At 40.7% G+C, this 18,387-nt stretch overlaps 1 protein-coding gene across 8 annotated transcripts in view; it reads right to left on the bottom strand.

Moving 5' to 3' along the window:
- The window catches only part of exoc6 (exocyst complex component 6), a 103,327-nt gene that overhangs the window by 80,298 nt on the left and 4,642 nt on the right, over positions 1–18,387 (bottom strand). Inside the window, exon 2 of one of the 8 annotated variants that reach the window (XM_061809710.1) lies at positions 104–274. The exons of the other annotated variants lie outside the window; for them this stretch is intronic. The gene's annotated coding sequence lies outside the window, so the exon portion shown is untranslated. The remainder of the gene's footprint in view (positions 1–103; positions 275–18,387) is intronic. 8 annotated transcript variants of the gene reach the window in all.

Here is an 18,387-nt window from a genome sequence, read left to right as displayed (position 1 = left end):
CTGAAAGTGAAGCCACCCCATTTCAACATGGTGCTTGACTTTGACGGCACCTCTACTTCTAATAGTGCCGCGGTCGGTTGTAGCTCTTCGTTCGTTCCTGAACCTCTCTGATATGTTCCATAAGCGTGTCTTTCACAGCCTCACTTCCACCATGGTTTTTGTCTGTCAGTGTTCTCCGACGACAAAATGCTCCGAATGCAAGTCAGTCTCCATATCTGATGAAATACTGTCCTAACTCTTCATCTGTCATAACACATATGACGTTAATATCGATCTGTAAGAAGAAAGACGAGGGTTACAAATGTCAATCATTCTAGCCTAGCAAGCAGAAGTGATGCATATACTGCTATATTAGTGTGATAAAGGTTTACAGTTATACTCATCTTATGTTCTTTGAGTTGATCGATGACGCTGTCAGGTATATTCCTTGTTTTGAGGAAAGAGACCAAGTCCTTTTCTGTTGTCATTCTCGCAGGTCGTGTGCTCAAAGCAAGTTCTAATTTACGGCTACCTGAACCCAGGAAGCTACCGCTAGCTAGCAGGTCAATAAGCTACGACCCATAGGTGGACATTTCTGAAACTTACTCATTACAATGAGAAAAACAAGTAATTCAATGTCCCATTAGGGGCCTCGTAAAAATGCAAGTCCCATATAAATATATAATCATGCCGATAGGAGTGAACGTGAGAGTGAAATGTGGTATTTCACACTCACATTCACTCCCATGGGCAACTCAGAGTCTTTAATTAATCTACCATGCATGTTTTTGGGATGTGCAAGGAAATGACAATACCATGAGAAAACCCACACAAGCACAGGGAGAATATGCTAAGAGTTGAACCCAGGGTCCCCACAACTGTGAGGCTAAGCAATAGTCCACCACGTTTGACTATTCAATGGGGTGATTCAGTGTAAAAAAAAACTGTGCCAAACAAATATGCGTTCATCTGAGACGGGAGAAGCCGAATGGAAAGGAAGAAGAATTCTTTTGCTATGAGAGTTTATATTTACAGTAGACTTCAACTGGAGTGTCAAACTTTTTTTTGTTTTCGTCCATTTCAGCTGTTAGATAAAGCAGAATGGAGAATCTGCATCCCTTTTTTTACCAAAACAGTTTAACTGAGCCACAATGGAGTTTTTGAGCATCCTCTGTGATTTCTTTCTATTTTAATTGAAGTTAATTTGAGTATCAGAGTCAATCAGTTGAACAGAACTAAATTTCCAGAGGGGTAAGAGAGAGAAAAAAAGAAAGTGCAAACTATAAACATAATGACAAAAGTAAATCATTTTGGATCTACAACAAAGACAAAAATATGGATGTTCCATGAGAATGTAGTGCTACACCCTGTGAACAAAGAGGCAAGATAAGACAGGACAAGGACAGGAGAAGAAGCATGCAAGACAAGGATCATGAACCCCGGGTATACAACTGGAATGTGGTGGGACTGACGAAGTGAATTATAGAAGTCTATAAAACAAGGATATAAGTGGACTGACGCATAAGTTACTTGTTGCAATAAATGAGTAGTCCCACACACAGTGAAAGGATCCCAGGGGTGTGTACCTACAAACACATCCAAGTGAAAACACATCATTGTGTATGCATAAAGAGTGACAGAAATGTCCTACAATTGCTGTCTGCAACGCGGAGGTGAAGGACATCACCCAATCAATCGAGCTTGGAACCGGGACCAGGGGTCCACCCGAGAGCAACCCTCTGGACATGACATGTTCCATGCCGAGGGAACATGGGTGGTGGGTCATAGCCACAAGGACTCAATGCCACACTCCCAGTCCCTCTCCCTCCCCCACCCCACCACACAGCCCCCACCAACAGGAGAAATGTATTAGTAATCCATTTTGTAAACTATCGAATGATTCATCACTTTAAGCAAAGTAAAGTAAAATTTATTAGTGTAGCGCATTTCATCTGAGGTAACTCAATGTGCTTTACATACTGTAATTAAAGGCATTTGAAAACAAAGAGATAAAACATTTAAAACGGGATAAAAACAATAAAAATGACAAAATGTATTTTTAAAAAAAGACAGTCAAAACCGCATACAGTGCAAATAATATGATCAAAAAGTGGACATATTCTGAAAACCTTGTGAAAAAAGAAGAGTTTTCAACCTGGATTTAAAAACATTCACACTTGGGGCTGACCTCACCTCTGTTGGCAACTTATTCCATTTGTGTGCACTCCACTATTTGACCTGAGTCAATTGATCTCAGAACTCAACTGGGCTTGTATTCTGTAAGCATTTCTTACATGTATTCAGGACCTAAATCATTTAGTAATTCATAGATCAGTAGCAGAACTATTCTAAAGCTGACTGGAAGCCAGTGCAAGGACTTTAGGATTGGAGTTATATGCTCTGACCGCTTTGTTTTGGTCAGAACGTGAGCTTCAGCATTCTGAATGAGCTGCAGCTGTTTAATACTCTTTTTTGGGAGTCCAGTCAGAAGACCATTACAATACTTAAGTCTACTTGAGATAAAAGCATGGATGAGCTTTTCCTGGTCTGCTTGACACATACAAGACTTCACTCTAGATACTGTATGTTCTTCAGATGGTAGAAGGCAGTTTTTGTGATTGATTTGATATGATTGTTGAAAGTCAGGTCGGAATTAATCAGAACACCAAGGTTTCGGACTTGGTCTTTGGTTTTTATAGATAGAGAGTCCAGGTGTTTAATAACAGCAATTCTCTTTTCTTTATTGCCAAAAATAATTGTCTCAGTTTTGTTGTGATTTATTTTAAGAAAAGTTTGGCTCATCCAGTTATTTATCTGATTTAGATCATGGCACAATACCTCAATTAAACTGTAGTCATCTGGAGTCATTGCTAACGATAACTGTGTGTCATCTGCATAGCTATAGTAGTCAAAATTAAAGATTTGAAGAATTTGACCCAAGGGTAGCATATAAAGGCTGAACAGGAGAGGTCCAAGAATTGACCCTTGAGGGATCCCATTGGTCATTGTCATTCACTGAGAGCAACCGCCTCCAATGGTCACAAAATAGTTCCTTTCCTCCAGGTAGGACCTAAACCATTTAAGGATCGTTCCATTTAGTCCTACCCACGTTTCCAATCTGTTTAGTAGTATATGGTGATCTACAGTATCAAAAGCCGTGCTGAGATCCAACAAGACCAAAATTGACAACTTTCCTGAGTCAGTATTCAACCTTATATCATTTAGCACTTTGATAAGAGCAGATTCTATACTGTGATGAGTTCGGAAACCTGATTGAAATTTGTCGAAAAGTCTATTTAAATAGCTTGCCAACATGGAATTGTCCAGTGCTCTGTTTTTTAGAAGCAGCTTAACAGTAGCCACTTTAAGCGCTTTGGGAAACTCGCCAGACTGAAGTGAGCAATTGATTATTTGCTGCAAATCAGGTCCCACTGACTTCACAATAGTTTTGAAAAAGTCAGATGGTATTGAGTCGAGACAGTTCGTTGATAGTTTCAACTGCTGAACAGTTTTCTCTACAGTTTTTTGGTCGACTATCAAATTCTGACAAGTTAAGAGAGTTTTCTCTGGGTGGCTTCAGATGTGAGATCATTCTATCTTTTTGCTGATTTGTGCTGACATTTGACGTGATGGATTGTATTTTTTCACTAAAATAACGGGCAGAAAAGTGTTGCTTTCTAGCTCTAACTAACTCTTGGTTAAAATTACAAAGACACTGTCTATAGAGGTCATGGTCAATTTGGAGTTTAGATTTTCTCCACTTGCGTTCCGCTTTCCTACACTCCGATTTAGATCTCTTGACCATCATTGTGCCCCTCCATGGTGTTGTAGGTCGCCTCAGAATGGTCTTAGTTTTAACAGGAGTGACAGCATTCATGGCATTTGTGATTTTCAAGGTGAAATTGTCCAAATGTTCATCTATTGTTTCAGCATTCACAATCTGTGGCACAGCCATAGTCTCCATAAACAGAGTGGCAGTACTCTCATTTATGTACCTTTTCCTAATGGAGACAGTTGTCTGAACTTTTGGAAGAATCTGTAATTCAAAAAATACACAAAAATGGTCAGAAGTAGCCATATCCTGAATGTCAATCGATAGAATTTCAACATCCTTGGAGATGACCAGGTCTAAGACGTGACCTTGAGTGTGAGTTGGACTCTTAATATGTTGAGAGGTCAAATGTGTCTAGTATTGCAGAAACTTCTTTGGATATTTTTTCCATGTTATTGTCAACATGACTGTTAAAGTCCCATGTGTATGACAAAATAGTTGTACTATACAAAAGTACAAATAACTGACAGCAGTTCTGAAAAATCCTCCATCAATTTTCCATTGTATCTTGGAGGTCTATTAATTATTAAAATGATAACCTTTGGGTCACCCTTAACTAAAAAACACAGATATTCAAGAGCTAAAAACACCCAGTATCATTTCTTTACATTGAAATAATGATTTAAAAACAATAGCAATACCGCCACCTTTTTTCCCTGTTTGACACTTGTTTATAAAATTTAAATCTGCTGGTGTTGCCTCATTTTAAATGGTATGACCGCTACTTTCTGTTAACCACGTTTAATTTAATAACAAAAAGTCCAGACCAAGGTTGTAATGATGTCATTGATCAACATTGATTTGTTACCAAGTGACCTGATATTAAAAAGAGCTAGTCTCGCAGAGATGGCTGGAGAGAATGGTTCGATAGTGAGGATAAAATGTGAGTCTAAGTTGGAAGTTCTACTTTTTTGGTGTCATATCTTTTTGAGCAACTTTCTGTCCCTTGTAATTACAGGGATGAAAAATACCTGATCTCCATAGAGGTCTGAGTTATTCTGGAAAAGACCTGGTAAATATCAGTCAGATTTACAGATAGTCTTCATGGGTGGAATAGGGGCCTTTTGCTTCATAGTGGACGGTGGTTTCAGGCGAGGGGGGATGGGAGGAAGATCTTGGCATGGTATGGGCTAGATTCCATAGTTGACAATAGTCTTCATCCTATCAATCAGACCCAACATTGGATTCAGGCTGGGAGAGGGGGAGCCAACATCTACTATGGATTGTATGGTTGTTGTAGTCATAGAGGGCCGATTCTGAGGTATGGATGGCTCCAATGGGGCAGGAAGAGGTGTGGGAGATTTAAAGTGCTGGCACATTCCATTTGTCATTTGCTCATGAGATTGTTTGGATGACGCAAATGAATCTGTGTGCACCTTGTCTCGCCTTTATCTCTTGTTCCTCCTATTGTTTGGGAACATCTGGATCCTTTTGTCCTTGGTTTTTGTAAACATTTTCTTTACAGGGCATTGAATGACGTACATGGTAGAAAATGTTGGAAGCTAATAACTTAACCCTTTGTCTATTTAGACAGAAACCATGTGCTTTGTAAAGATTTTTACGTTCCCAAAACAGGCAGAAATTGTCAATGAAACTCACAGTTGTGCAGTGCACACCTTGCCTCACCACCTATTCAATTGATGGAGCCTCAACAAAAACAATCTCCAGATCGAGTGGGAGAGGTCCGCTTGTAAAAACCTCAACATCTATCCCTTCCACTTTTGTTAGGAGATAATTGAAATCTCGCTTCAGTACCTCTGATTGTGCTTGAGAACATCCAGAGGGCCCCTGTGTGTACAATGACAGGTTTCACAGTTGGGTGCTGATCAGTGATCTCCAGGATTTTTGGAGAGATATCAGACAGAGTGTCATTAGTCAAACAGTACTTTGGTGTTCTTATCACTGCAAAAGCGTTTCACATCCTTGATGGTTCCATCACCAACTATTAATGTTTGGGGTCCCAATTTTTTCTTGTATGATTTAATTTCATACCTTCCAGTGGTGGTGAAGGATGAGCATTCTTAGCCTGGGTCTTGTAAGAGTGCCTCAAATCTATTTGTAAGTCTGACATCAATATTTTGCACTGACTCACATTTTTTTTTCTTGCTCTTCGCTGTTCCGACTGTCTACGGCCGTTCAGTTGGTGTTGAGGCGGCCCGCAACGCAGGCCAGCCAGATTCTTTGGTAATCTCCTGGTGCTGTTGTATCTTCCTTTTTAAATGTCCCATATGTTTGGGCTTTGCTCTGAGTAAATTCCAGGGAGAACTTCTGGTGTGTCTGTTATCCTTTCCAGTTTACTTCAGTCCTCGTTGTTGAGCTAGGTAGCTGTCTGTTTGCACACCTCTGCTCACCATTTTGAGACATCCATCGAGTGGTTTCATTCCCCGACTGTCCATTTACGTCCACATAGATTTCAATGGTTGTGTAGTTTCTTTCATGAGTTTATATTCAAAGAATTTGTAGTCTGCTGATGTTGACATCATGCTTGATCGAAGCACAGTGCTATCTAATCTTAATCTCCTCACTTGTTGCTGTGTGAATTCTAAACTCTGAGTTTGACAATCTCTTGGTGAAGCAAGTCAAGTGTAATAGACAATTTCGTGTCAATTGAGAGGAGGAGACTTGTCTCTGTCAGTTGAATATGGTAAATCCTTAGTTGAAGTGGAAGAGTCAGCTTTTTTGCTCTTCAGCGGTAGCTTGGCACAAGGACTCAGATCCTCCAGATTCATCTGCAACAGAGTAATATCCACAACTACAGTGTTCCCTCATCAATTCACGCTTCATGTTTTGCGGTTTCACTGTTTTGTGGGTTCTTCCAAAGTACAGTAAGCAGTACATTAATGGAAAAAAACCATCAAAATATAAAAATGAAAAAATATGGATATATTGGCAGCCACACTGCGGAAACGCGTTAATACAAGGTGCAAGACTGGTTCCCGACGGTACATCGACCAAAGAGAACACGAGTGACTTTATCTAGTGAGCTGATTGGCTGCGCATCACCGCAGCCTCACTCAACAACTTCCCTTATTCCCTTGTCCTACTCTTCCCTTGTCTTGCCATCCTTGTCCAAGCTGTTGACTGTCTCGCATACGTATTATATCTTGGTGTTGTGGTCGCGATAACTTTTTTAGACAGGCTGTGCCCCTGCAATAACAGACTGATTTGCATGCATATTTGGAAAACGGGCACCAAAAGAAATACAATTTTTAAATCTAATGATTGTTTACAGTGGACCAGCTCTACATTATTGGCAGGATCCTCGAGGGTGCATGGGAGTTTGCCCAGTCTACGTGTTTTTTAGACTTGGAGAAGGCATTCATCTGTGTCTCTCAGGAAGTGTTGGGGGGGGGGGGGGTCTTCGGGGGAATGGGGTATCGAACCCCCTGATACAAGCTGTTCGGTCCCTGTATGACCGCTGTCAGAGTTTGGTCCGCATTCCCGGGAATAAGTCAGACTCATTTCCAGTGAAAGTTGGACTACACTAAAGCTGCCCTTTGTCACCGATTCTGTTTATAACTTTTATGGACAGAATCTCTAGGCGCAGCCAAGGCGTAGAGTGTGTCCCGTTTGGTGGCCTCAGCATCGCATCTCTACTCTTTCCAGATGATGTGGTCCTGTTGGCTTCATCAACCTGTGATCTCCAATGCTCACTGAAGCGGTTTACAGTCAAATGTGAAGCGGCTGGGATAAGAATCAGCACCTCCAAATCTGAGATCATGGTCCTCAGTCGGAAAAGGGTGGCGTGCCTTCTCCGGGTCGGGGATGAGAACCTGCGGCAAGTGGAGGAGGTCACGAGTGAGAGAAGAAAAAAGTGGGAGATCGACAGATGGATCGGTGCAGCTTCTGCAATGATGCGGACTTTGTATCGGTCCGTTGTGATAAACAGGGAGCTAAGTCAAAAGGCGAGCTCTCAATTGACCCCTCCGTACAAGGCACTTAACCCCGCCTCCTGAAGTGACGTCACGCCACGTGCGCTAACGTCAGACAAACAATCAGCAAAAAGGGTGGCGCAGCAAGAAAAGAATAGAGCGAAACTGTCCGATTTACTGGCTGATTTCTCACTCGCATTCTTAGCTAACAGTGAAATATCGTTGAAAAGCAGACAGCAGGGCTTCAAGTATTTCAGCGAGCGGTATTTCAAGTTTCCTATTTTCGTGTTACCTATCACACTTGTCTGCAGAATCTGTATGTGTATCTGCATAGCCGTTTGTGAACCATGAAGGAAAAGAAGGCGAGGCTGGATTTACGAGTTGTTTCTCTCGTTTTCTTTGTGTAACGTCATGCGCTCCCCTCAATAATTATTCTTGAATTAGTGCCGAACCGACGTAAGTCCCGACCGAGTACGACAATCACTACTTTAGTGTCCTCAAACACCCTTCCTTCAGTCTTGGTGTCTCGGTGCACGTCGAAGGCTTTTACGACTCGCTTTTCCGGTTTAGCTTAGCTTGCTAGCCGCCAACATAGAGACACGTTTGTGCAGTCAGGTCCTCGCAAAGTATCGCTCAACACAGATCAAGTGTGTCAATCATTCACACGTAGCTATGTTATGCAAGCGAAGTACTGCTAATTCATTTATATGAGACGTATTGAAAATCAAATATAGGGCATACCTTCGTGCAAACAAACAAAGTCTGGTTTAGCTTCGCTCGGGAGCGCCGAACAGAGACACGTTTGTGCAGTCAGATCATCGCAAAATATCGCTCAACACAGATCAAGTGTGTCAATCATTCACACTTAGCTATGTTATCCAAGCGAAGAACTGCTAATTCATTTATATGAAACATGTATTGAAAATCAAATATAGGGCTTACCTTCGTGCAAACATATCTGTTCCGGTTGATGGATTCAGTTGATCATGCGGTCTTCCATAAAGTTTGATCCATCGAAGACATTTTTCGTACTGTGTCTTCGGTTTTGGAAAGGGTACGAATTGAACTCCACCAACTATCCTATCAGGATACCTGTCGTCACTATTATGAAGTCCGTGACAACACCTCTTAACCATATCTATTGTTAAAGAACCCAAATATGCGATAAAACGCTAACAAAAGCTATACTGGATCATGCAACGTTGTCTGAGGGAAGGGGCGTGGTTTATGCAGATCTCTGGCCTCTGATTGGTCAGCGACGTGGATGACGCAATTTCTACAGAGGGGTCAATTTACCAGTCTATATACGTTCCTACCCTCACGTATGGGGAACTGTGGGTCGTGACCAAAAGAACAAGATGCTAGCTACAAGCAGCCGAATTGAGCTTTCTCCGCAGGGTGTCCAGGCTCTCCCTTAGAGATAGGGCGAGACACTAGGTCATCTGGGAGGGGTTCAGTGTCGAGCCACTGCTCCTCCCCATTGAGAGGAGTCAGATGAGGTGGCTGGGGCATCTGATTCGGACTCCTCCCTGGTGAGGTGTTCCAGACATGTCCCACCAGAAAGAGACCCCGGGGACGACCCACGACATACTGGAGAGACTATGTCTCTCGGCTGGCTTGGGAACGCCTCGAGATCCCTCCGGAAGAGCTGGAAGAAGTGAGTGGGGAAAGGGAAGTCGAGGTTTCGCTGCTGAAGCTACTCTCTCACCCCCCCGACCCAACCCAGAAAAGCAACAGAAAAAGGTTGGATGGATGGATGGATGTTTACGCCCATAAAGAGCACAATATATTTCAATATTCATCATCACAGAAACAGGGTTTACATCGGTAGCTTTGAACACTCTTGCAAACGTGTTCTAACGTGTTTATACAGTGGCTAAAATAAGTATTTAACACGTCACCATTTTTCTCACTAATTATATTTTCAAAAGATGCTATTGAAGTGAAAATTTCAACAGATGTTAAGAACCACCCAGCATACAAAGAAAAGTGTGTGTGTGTGTGTGTGTGTGGTGTGTGTGTGTGTGTGTGTCTCTCTCTCTCTCTCTCTCTCTCTCTCTCTCCACTCCAAGCTGTTTAGCGATTGCAGATTCCGTGTTCCAAGACTGGTGCAGGTCTACAATTGTGTTTCTGGTATTCTTTGAGAGCTCTTTGGTCTTGGCCATGGTGGAGTTTGGAGTGTGACTGTTTGAGGTTGTGAACAGGTGTCTTTTATACTGATAAGTTCAAACAGGTAATATTAATACAGGTAACAAGTAGAGGACAGAAGAGCCTCTAAAAGAAGCAGTTACGTCTGTGAGAGCCAGAAATCTTGGTCGTATGAAGGTGACCAAATATGTATTTTCCACCTTAATTCACTGAAAAAGTCTTGAAGAATAATTTTTGTGGCTTATTTTTTTCTCCATTTTGTTTGTTTTAGGTGGGCGACATATACAGTGCCTTGTGAAAGTATAGGGCCCCCTTGAACTTTTCAACCATTCGCCACATCTCAGGCTTCAAACAAAGATGTAAAATTACAGTTTTTTGTCAAGAAACAACAAGAAGTGGGACACAATCGTGAAGCGGAATGAAATTCATTGGATATTTTATACTTTAACAAATAAAAAATGAAAAGTGGGGCGTGCAATATTATTCAGCCCCTTTACTTTCAGTGCAGCAAACTCACTCCAGAAGTTCAGTGTGGATCTCTGAATGATCCAATTTTGACTGATGATGATAAATAGAATCTACCTGTGTGTAATTAAGTCTCCGTATAAATGCACTGGGTCTGTGATAGTCTCAGGGTTCTGTTTAAACTGCAGAGAGCATCACAAAGACCAAGGAACACACCAGGCAGGTCCGAGATATTATTGTGGAGAAGTTCAAAGCCAGATTTGGATACAAAAAGATTTCCCAAAATTTAAACATCTCTAGGAGCACTGTGCAAGCGTTCGGCATTCGACCCAAAGCCTGTGGACTACAGCAACCCCACTAGAACAAACTGTCTCTCGGTCAATTGCGTTGCCTGCCACCCCAAACTAAGGCGACCCCACACTAAGACAAACCTTCTCCGCATCATTTGCGTTGCCCACACGACAGAAATCACATGTACAGTATGTTGTTATGAGGGCTCCGCGAGCCATATGCAACCACCAAAAGAGCCAGGTATGGAGTTAGTGGACTTGATGAAAAGTGACACAGAGGATGAAGATTTCATTGGATTTTAGTTACCGGGTATTTGGAGTCATACGGATGGTTTTGGGAAACTTCTTAGTATGTTATTTATGCTATAGTTATCTGAATAACTCTTAATATGTTATGTTAACATACCAGGCACGTTCTCAGTTGTGTCATGTAACGCAAGCATACCGTTCAGCCTGTTATTGCCTCTATTCTATTTTTATTTTAAATTGTCTGTCATTTAATGATTAAATTACATGTAATTTGTTGGTGTTGGATTTTATCAAATAAATTTCCTCCAAAAATGCGACCTGTACTCCAGTACAACTTATATATGGTTTTCCTTCTTTTTTATGCATTTTATGGCTGGTGCGATTTGTACTCCGGAGCGACATATTGTCCGGAAAATAAGGGAAGATTGACTGACTCAGGCCAAATAGGGCAGCGCAAGTCCAAATCAAACATGGTGAAGCAGCATTTAGCTATTATTTTGCACACAGATGGAATAAGTTGCCAACAGAGGTGATGTCAGCCCCAAGTGTGAATGTCTTTAAATTCAGGTCGAAAACTTTTTTTTTTCACAAGGTTTTCAGAATATGTCCACTTTTTGATCATATTATTTGCACTGTATGCGGTTTTGACTGTCTTTTTTTAAAAATATATTGTCATTTTTATTGTTTTTATCCCGTTTTAAATTTTTTATCTCTTTGTTTTCAAATGCTTTTAATTACAGTATGTAAAGCACATTGAGTTACCTCCCACTTTGTATTCCCACTTTTTAAATCATATTTCTTGCACTGTACGTAGTTTTAATTGTACTATTTTTGTTTTTTAAATATATTTTGTTGTCATTTTTATTGTTTTTATCTCATTTTAAATGTTTTATCTCTTTGTCATGTAAAGCACATTGCGTTACCTCGTGTATGAAATGCGGCATACAAATAAATCTGCTTTGCTTTGTAAGTGTGACAAAATCCAGAAATTGGCCCTACAATAACCCTGCAACTCCAAAATGAAAAGTATTGTATGTTTGATTTTTTTGGGGTAACTTTAGAGTACCGACAGCGCATCTTGATGTCAACCAATATGATAGTGTATTATATATTGTTTGCCACTGTGAACATACTTAATTGCAGTTGTCAACATTTATTCACGCACAAAAGCCAATGTTTACTGAAACTTTAGAGCATGATTCAAAAAAACCCTGGTATGTTCACATGCAAACATTAGTACAATAGCTTGTTAGGCTCTGTAATGTTTTGTTGCCTGTTTGCAAGCCGTATAAAATGAAAAGGGATGTGAACATACCTCAAATGCTGCTTCAATGGAGAGCCCCAAGTGTAATCTTCAGCAAAACTGTGACGCAACACTTTATTCCCCTCTTTTCATTGTTTTTTTCCCATGGCAATCCAGTGTTCACCTACCAATTGTTGCTATGGTAACAGTTATATCTAGTTGCAGAGAAAGGTGACATGTTTTCTGGTCACACCTCCCTTACAGTTTTTTGTTTGACAAGATGTTTTTTGCAGAGTAACTTGAAATTTGCTTAAAATATGAACGTTAAGACTGGAGACTAACTCTTCACCTGCACTCGTGACTCACGATCTAGCACCTCTGAGTATGATACTGTGGAGGTTATTTTTCTTATTAAAAAATATTACAAAATATCTTTTTTTTTTTTTTTTTTGGCTTGTCCTGTTAGGGGTCGCCACAACGTGTCATCTTTTTCCATCTAAGCCTATCTCCTGCATCCTCCTTTCTAACACCCACTGTCCTCATGTCCTCCCTCAGAACATCCATCAACCTTTTCGTTGGTCTTCCTCTTGCTCTTTTGCCTGGCAGCTCCATCCTCAGCAACTTTCTAACGTACTCACTCTTTTGCCTCTGAACATGTCCAAACCATCGAAGTCTGCTCTCTCTCTAACCTTGTCTCCAAAACATCCAACTGGTGCTGTCCCTCTAATGAGCTCATTTCTAATCATATCCAACCTGTTCACACCAAGTGAGAACCTCAGCATCTTCAATTTTGCTACCTCAAGTTCTGCTTCCTGTTGTTTCTTCAGAGCCACCATCTCTAATTCGTACATCATGGCTGGCCTCACTACTGTTTTATGAACGTTGTCCTAGCAGAAACTCTTCTGTCACATAACACACCAGACACCTTTCGCCAGCTGTTCCAGCCTGCTTGGACCCGTTTCTTCACTTCCTTACCACACTCTCCATTGCTCTGTATTGTTGACCCCAAGTATTTGAAGTTGTCCACCTTTGCAATCTCTTCTCCCTGGAGCTTCACTATTCCTCCTCCGCCCCTCTCATTCACGCACATATATTCTCTTTTACTTCGGCTAATCTTTATTCCTCTCCTTTCCAGTGTGTACCTCCATCTTACAAAATATAATGGTGCTTTTTGTGGGGCTGCCATTTCCGTTCATTTCAATGGGGAAAGATGGTTTGAGATTCAAATGTTTTAAGGTTTGAGTGTGGTCCCAGAACATTTTGTAAGTCCACGCACCATTGTATTAATAATGAATAATGTCGGCTTTTTAGTTTTTTAATTGTATGATTCAGGTCGGGAAATTCACAATGCTATTGCAATACTGCAATTATTTTAATCTGATAAAAATGAGGAATAAAAATCCAATAAAAAATAACTGATGAAGATACAACATTGCTTTTGAATTGTTGTTCAACAGAATTTTTTTTCAAAAACAAACTCATGAAATTGACCTGGACAAAAATGATGTCACTCATAGAAAACAATGTAATATAACAATTTGACCGAAGAGACGTGTTCAAACAAGCTCTCTCCTCTATTGAGCAAAGCTCAGCTTGATTCAAATTTGTAATCAGTCAGTTGACATATTTAACATGTGACATGTCATCACTGATCTGATTGAAGGAAGTGAAGAATAGTTATCTCAGAAAATTAAAAAAATTATAGACAACCACGTTAAATTACACCACATAACCACATGTTACAGCTTCATCATCAACACCCTGGTGTTGTTTGATCCCAAAAAGTGAGTTTAATCAGGATTAATGCTGAGATGAAAAACCAACTGAGAATAGGAAATGGTGTAAATATAATTTATACCCCAGTCCCAAAAGAATATTACAATTCATGACTTTCTATAGCATGATTCAAAGCAAGTGACCTTTATAAGCCTATGAAACTATAAAACATCAAAATGTAGGCAAGTTTAGAAAAAGGATTATGGCTATGCAAACTTGAGGCAACATGACTTACATTGTTTTCTACAGTTACAGCCCCATCTAGTGAAGGTGAAATGAAATCCCACATTTGTAGAAACTGAGGTTTGCCTCAGTCATATAATCCAAAAAGTATTTTTACTGTAATATCAGTAATATGAGCAAAAGCACATCCCATCTATTATGTGCCCCCCTGACCTGTACCATTTTCAAATAATCTTCATATCTAAGTAAATGTATGCGCTTAACATTGAAGATGTGTAGACATTATGAGAAGTCTCAATCCTTATTTAACACTCAAATGGATAGCTGCAATAAGTATGAACATAACAGAACCAAAAGTATGTTCTTGCTTCTGCAATCTTTAAAAAAAAAAAAGTTATTTAACTGAAGGAAGTTTGTCCAACCCTTTGACCAGTACTATAATTATGAAAGATAATTGGGTTGATTGTTACGTTTCTGCTTTACCCTTAAACAAGAGTACAGATCAAAGATATGAAGAACAAAAAGACGGAGAAGGAAGTCAGAGAGTAGACCAGCAAATAAAGTACAGAAAAATAATTATTCGATCCCGATCAGATCATGACAAGAAGAGTAATCCCGGCCCCGCCTGTATGAAGTTTGCATGTTGTCCCTGTCCCTGCGTGAGTTTTTTCCAAGCACTCCGGTTTCCTCCCACATACCAAAACATGCATTAATTGGACACTCTAAATTTCCCCTAGGTGTGATTGTGAGTGCAACTGTCTGTCTCCATGTGCACAGCGATTGGCTGGCAACCAGTTCAGAGTGTCCCTGCATCCTGCCCAATGCCAGCTGGGATAGGCTCCAGCACTCCCAAAACCCTTGTCAGGAGAAGCGGCTCAGAAAATGGATGGATACAATACAATATTTGCATGCATTATTACATTTTTTTAAATAAACTAAAATCTTCACACCGTAATTAGTTTAATTGTTGTATTTTTTTTTTATTCATCAGAAATATGTCCTCTTATATCTATCCCACCAGCATAAATTGACGTAAAACTCTTCTTCTTCTTCTTCTTTTCCTTTCGGCTTGTCCCGTTAGGGGTCGCCACAGCGTGTCATCTTTACTTTAGATGAACGCTCATATTTGTTTGGCACAGTTTTTACGCCGGATGCCCTTCCTGACGCAACCCTATGCATTTATCCGGGCTTGGGACCGGCCTACAGATTGCACTGGTTTGTGCCCCCATAGGGCTGCATTTGCCCCCATAGGGCTGCATTCATAAATTGACGTAAAACAAAGGTACAATTAAGATCTGTATCCACTTGTTGCCATGGGGTGTTTAATGATGGAGAAGTTTTTTTGGAGGGGAACATTTGAAAACCTGCCACTGTTAAATAATCATCCATATGTTCTCATTTTGTTCAAACTGTAGTTGGTTACACATCACCACCAAGCTTGTCTTGATGTAAAAGGAAGCTGCAAGGAGACACAAGTTGGAGTCGGTTGGAAGCAGGGAAGTCCTGCCGCTCCCCTTGCAGCAAGTAAAACTTGAAGCCTTGTCTGTTCGCCTTCTTTTAATAGAGTCAGGCTTTTTAAACTGACATTTGGTCCTTCGAGCCGGATCCCAACACACCACCGCCCATCAAGGAGGGAGAAGACACACCGAAGTCTGTCGACAGCCAGGAGCATTTAGCTGTTCCTGAAGAAAAGCCCTGGTGGGACGTGAATTCGTGGCCAGGCTGGTGTTAGAGTCCAATCTCCCCTCGGTGGACAAAGGTTGACGGGATCATGAACAACTGGCGTCCAGACAACGCGTGAACCGGTAAGTGAAGGCTACTCCACCAGAAGGAGGTTGAAGGCTACTCCGCCAGAAGGAGGTTTTAAGGTTACTCCACCTTTAAAGAGGTTATTTATTAGGATCTATAAATGTGTGAGTGAGTGAGTGAATGCAAGTGTGAATGCCATTACTTGTGGAATCATAGGTTACGAATGGAAACCTAACGGTGCTAACAGATGTCCGTGCTCCGGTAAAGTATACAAGGTAGTGGATTAGGACTTGGGTCCCAAAAAGGACAAGTAGTCTGTAAGGGACAAACGTAGAAAAGCATAATGGTGAACGGGAATAGTAAGTCTGCTCTCGAGGGGACAAGCTGGCAGGTGTGACAATGGACATTTGTTCAAATCTGAGACAGAACATAGTGAGTGAGGTCAGTCACTATGTCTTCACTTATAAAGGAGAACTTTCCACACCTGAAAAAGTATGCTCAGTAGATTCTAGTCCTCTTTGGATCACTTACACATGTGAACAAACATTCTCAGTGATGAAGTTCAATAAATCCAAACAGATCCTCTATCACTAATGAAGACCTCTCAGCTGTCCTTCATGTAGCCCCCTCAGAGAGATTTCAAAGCTCTTGTTCAAGACCAAGACAAACCAAGATTATGCTCAGTAAAGAGGTACAATGAAGTGAAAACAAGTTACAAGTTTCAGTGGAGATTAACAAGTTAAAAATTAATTGCACTGATGTGATGATTGTTTTTATTACTTCGATAGGAGTATTTTCTTATCTGCCATATACACCACAATTTCACATAGCCTAGTTACACAAATATTGACAGAATATTTTCATTCTGCTTACCTGTAGCAGTTATTCAAACTACTTAATTAATGCATTCTACAATGGGACAAATTTGAGAATTAAGTTCAAATTATTAATGGTGACACAAATTTATTTTTTCATGTGGCCCCCTGTAAGAATTAGTTGCAGATTGAGACATAACCATAACCAAGCTTGTTGTTGTTGTTGCTATTTCTTTTTGGTTTTTATTTTTTTTTTTACTAGAAAATTAGCACTTTCCACCACATCCATTCATTAATCCATTTGCTTTACCGCTTATCCTCACGGGGGTCACGGGAGTACTGGAGACAATCCAAGTCGTCATCGGGCAGGAGGCAAGGTGCACTCTGAACTGGTTGCCAGCCAATTGCAGGGCACTTGGAGAGTTATCACTATCATTCACTATCACACCTAGGGGCAATTTAGAGTGTCCAATTAATGTTGCATGTTTTGGGATGTGGGAGGAAACTGGAGTGCCCGGAGAAAACCCACGCAAGCACGGGGAGAAATTACAAACTCCACACAAGTGGGCCCGTGATTGAACCAGAGAACTCAGAACTGTGAGGCCAATGCTTTCCAGCTGAACCTCCACTGCACTGAGCATTGGTGGGCCTTTGTTGGAGTGAAAGAAAAGAAAAGTGGACAGTGAGTGCTAAGTATTTAATAAAGAGTGGACAATGAAATATTTTTTCACTATAGTCCAATCAACGGCTATGTGTCTCATATGCCAAGACGTTTTTGCGGTTTTTAAGCAGTACAATACCAGCCATCACTTTGCAACGAAGCATACAAATTATGCTAGTAAACAGTCAATGAAAGAACGGGCAGCTACTGCACAGAGGTTGGCAGCTAATTTACAGACTTAGCAGAACTTCTTTAAACTGACAAACTGCAATTCAATAGTGAAGTACCAAGGAAAGTTTTTTGCGGGCATTTAAATTGGCAAAGTCTGCAAGGAAAGCTTCTGAAAGAATGCATGGTCGAGCAGCAGGTCTCTTGTGTCAGGAGAGCAGAGAAGTTGCTAGTGCTGTTGGACTCGACCTACGTGTGTGAGCAGACTTTCAGCGTTATGAACATCAACAAAGCCCTTCACAGATCCATGTTAAGTGACGAACACTTCGGATCTATCCTGAGAATTACAATAACAAAACCAACTCCAGACCTTCATGCACAAAAAAAAAAAAAAAAAGTTAAAAAATAAATAAATAAAAACTGGGTGTAAATGCCACACTTTGCATATTCATTGAGACAAACAAACAAACTATCCAGATAAGTGCTATTTTGCACATTTGAAATACACAGTCCTCAGTGCACACCATAGGTAAATGAGTTTGTACTGTACATTCATGTGCGTGTACATACTGTGCTCTGAGGTCCTGGCTCCGCTCCTCTGTCAAATTTTAGATCCCAATGTGTACAGCAAGTCAAAAAGTTCACCCGTTCCTGTTACAAATGCTCAATACTGAAAATTAAAGGTCAAGTGTAAACATTCTAAAATGGATATTGCAATGAAAAATACATGTAACATTATTCACTTCAAAGTCAATACGTAAAATAAATATGAGCAGAGAGCGCGTCATCTGTGCTCAAAGTTGCGGAAGTCTTATTTGACATCCAAGTGGTAGCCATATTGCCTGCATTCTATTCATTACGTCACACTGCAACATTTGGCATTGAAAACACGCTGTGCCACCTACTATGGGACACGGAAGCTCTTCTCAAAGAAGAGAAAAATCTCACAATCGAGTG

The sequence above is a fragment of the Syngnathoides biaculeatus genome, chromosome 22 (assembly GCF_019802595.1).
Source record: "Syngnathoides biaculeatus isolate LvHL_M chromosome 22, ASM1980259v1, whole genome shotgun sequence".
Classification (NCBI taxonomy): Eukaryota; Metazoa; Chordata; class Actinopteri; order Syngnathiformes; family Syngnathidae; genus Syngnathoides; species Syngnathoides biaculeatus.
Note: the sequence above shows the minus strand (reverse complement) of the source record. Positions and strands in the feature narration are given on the sequence as shown.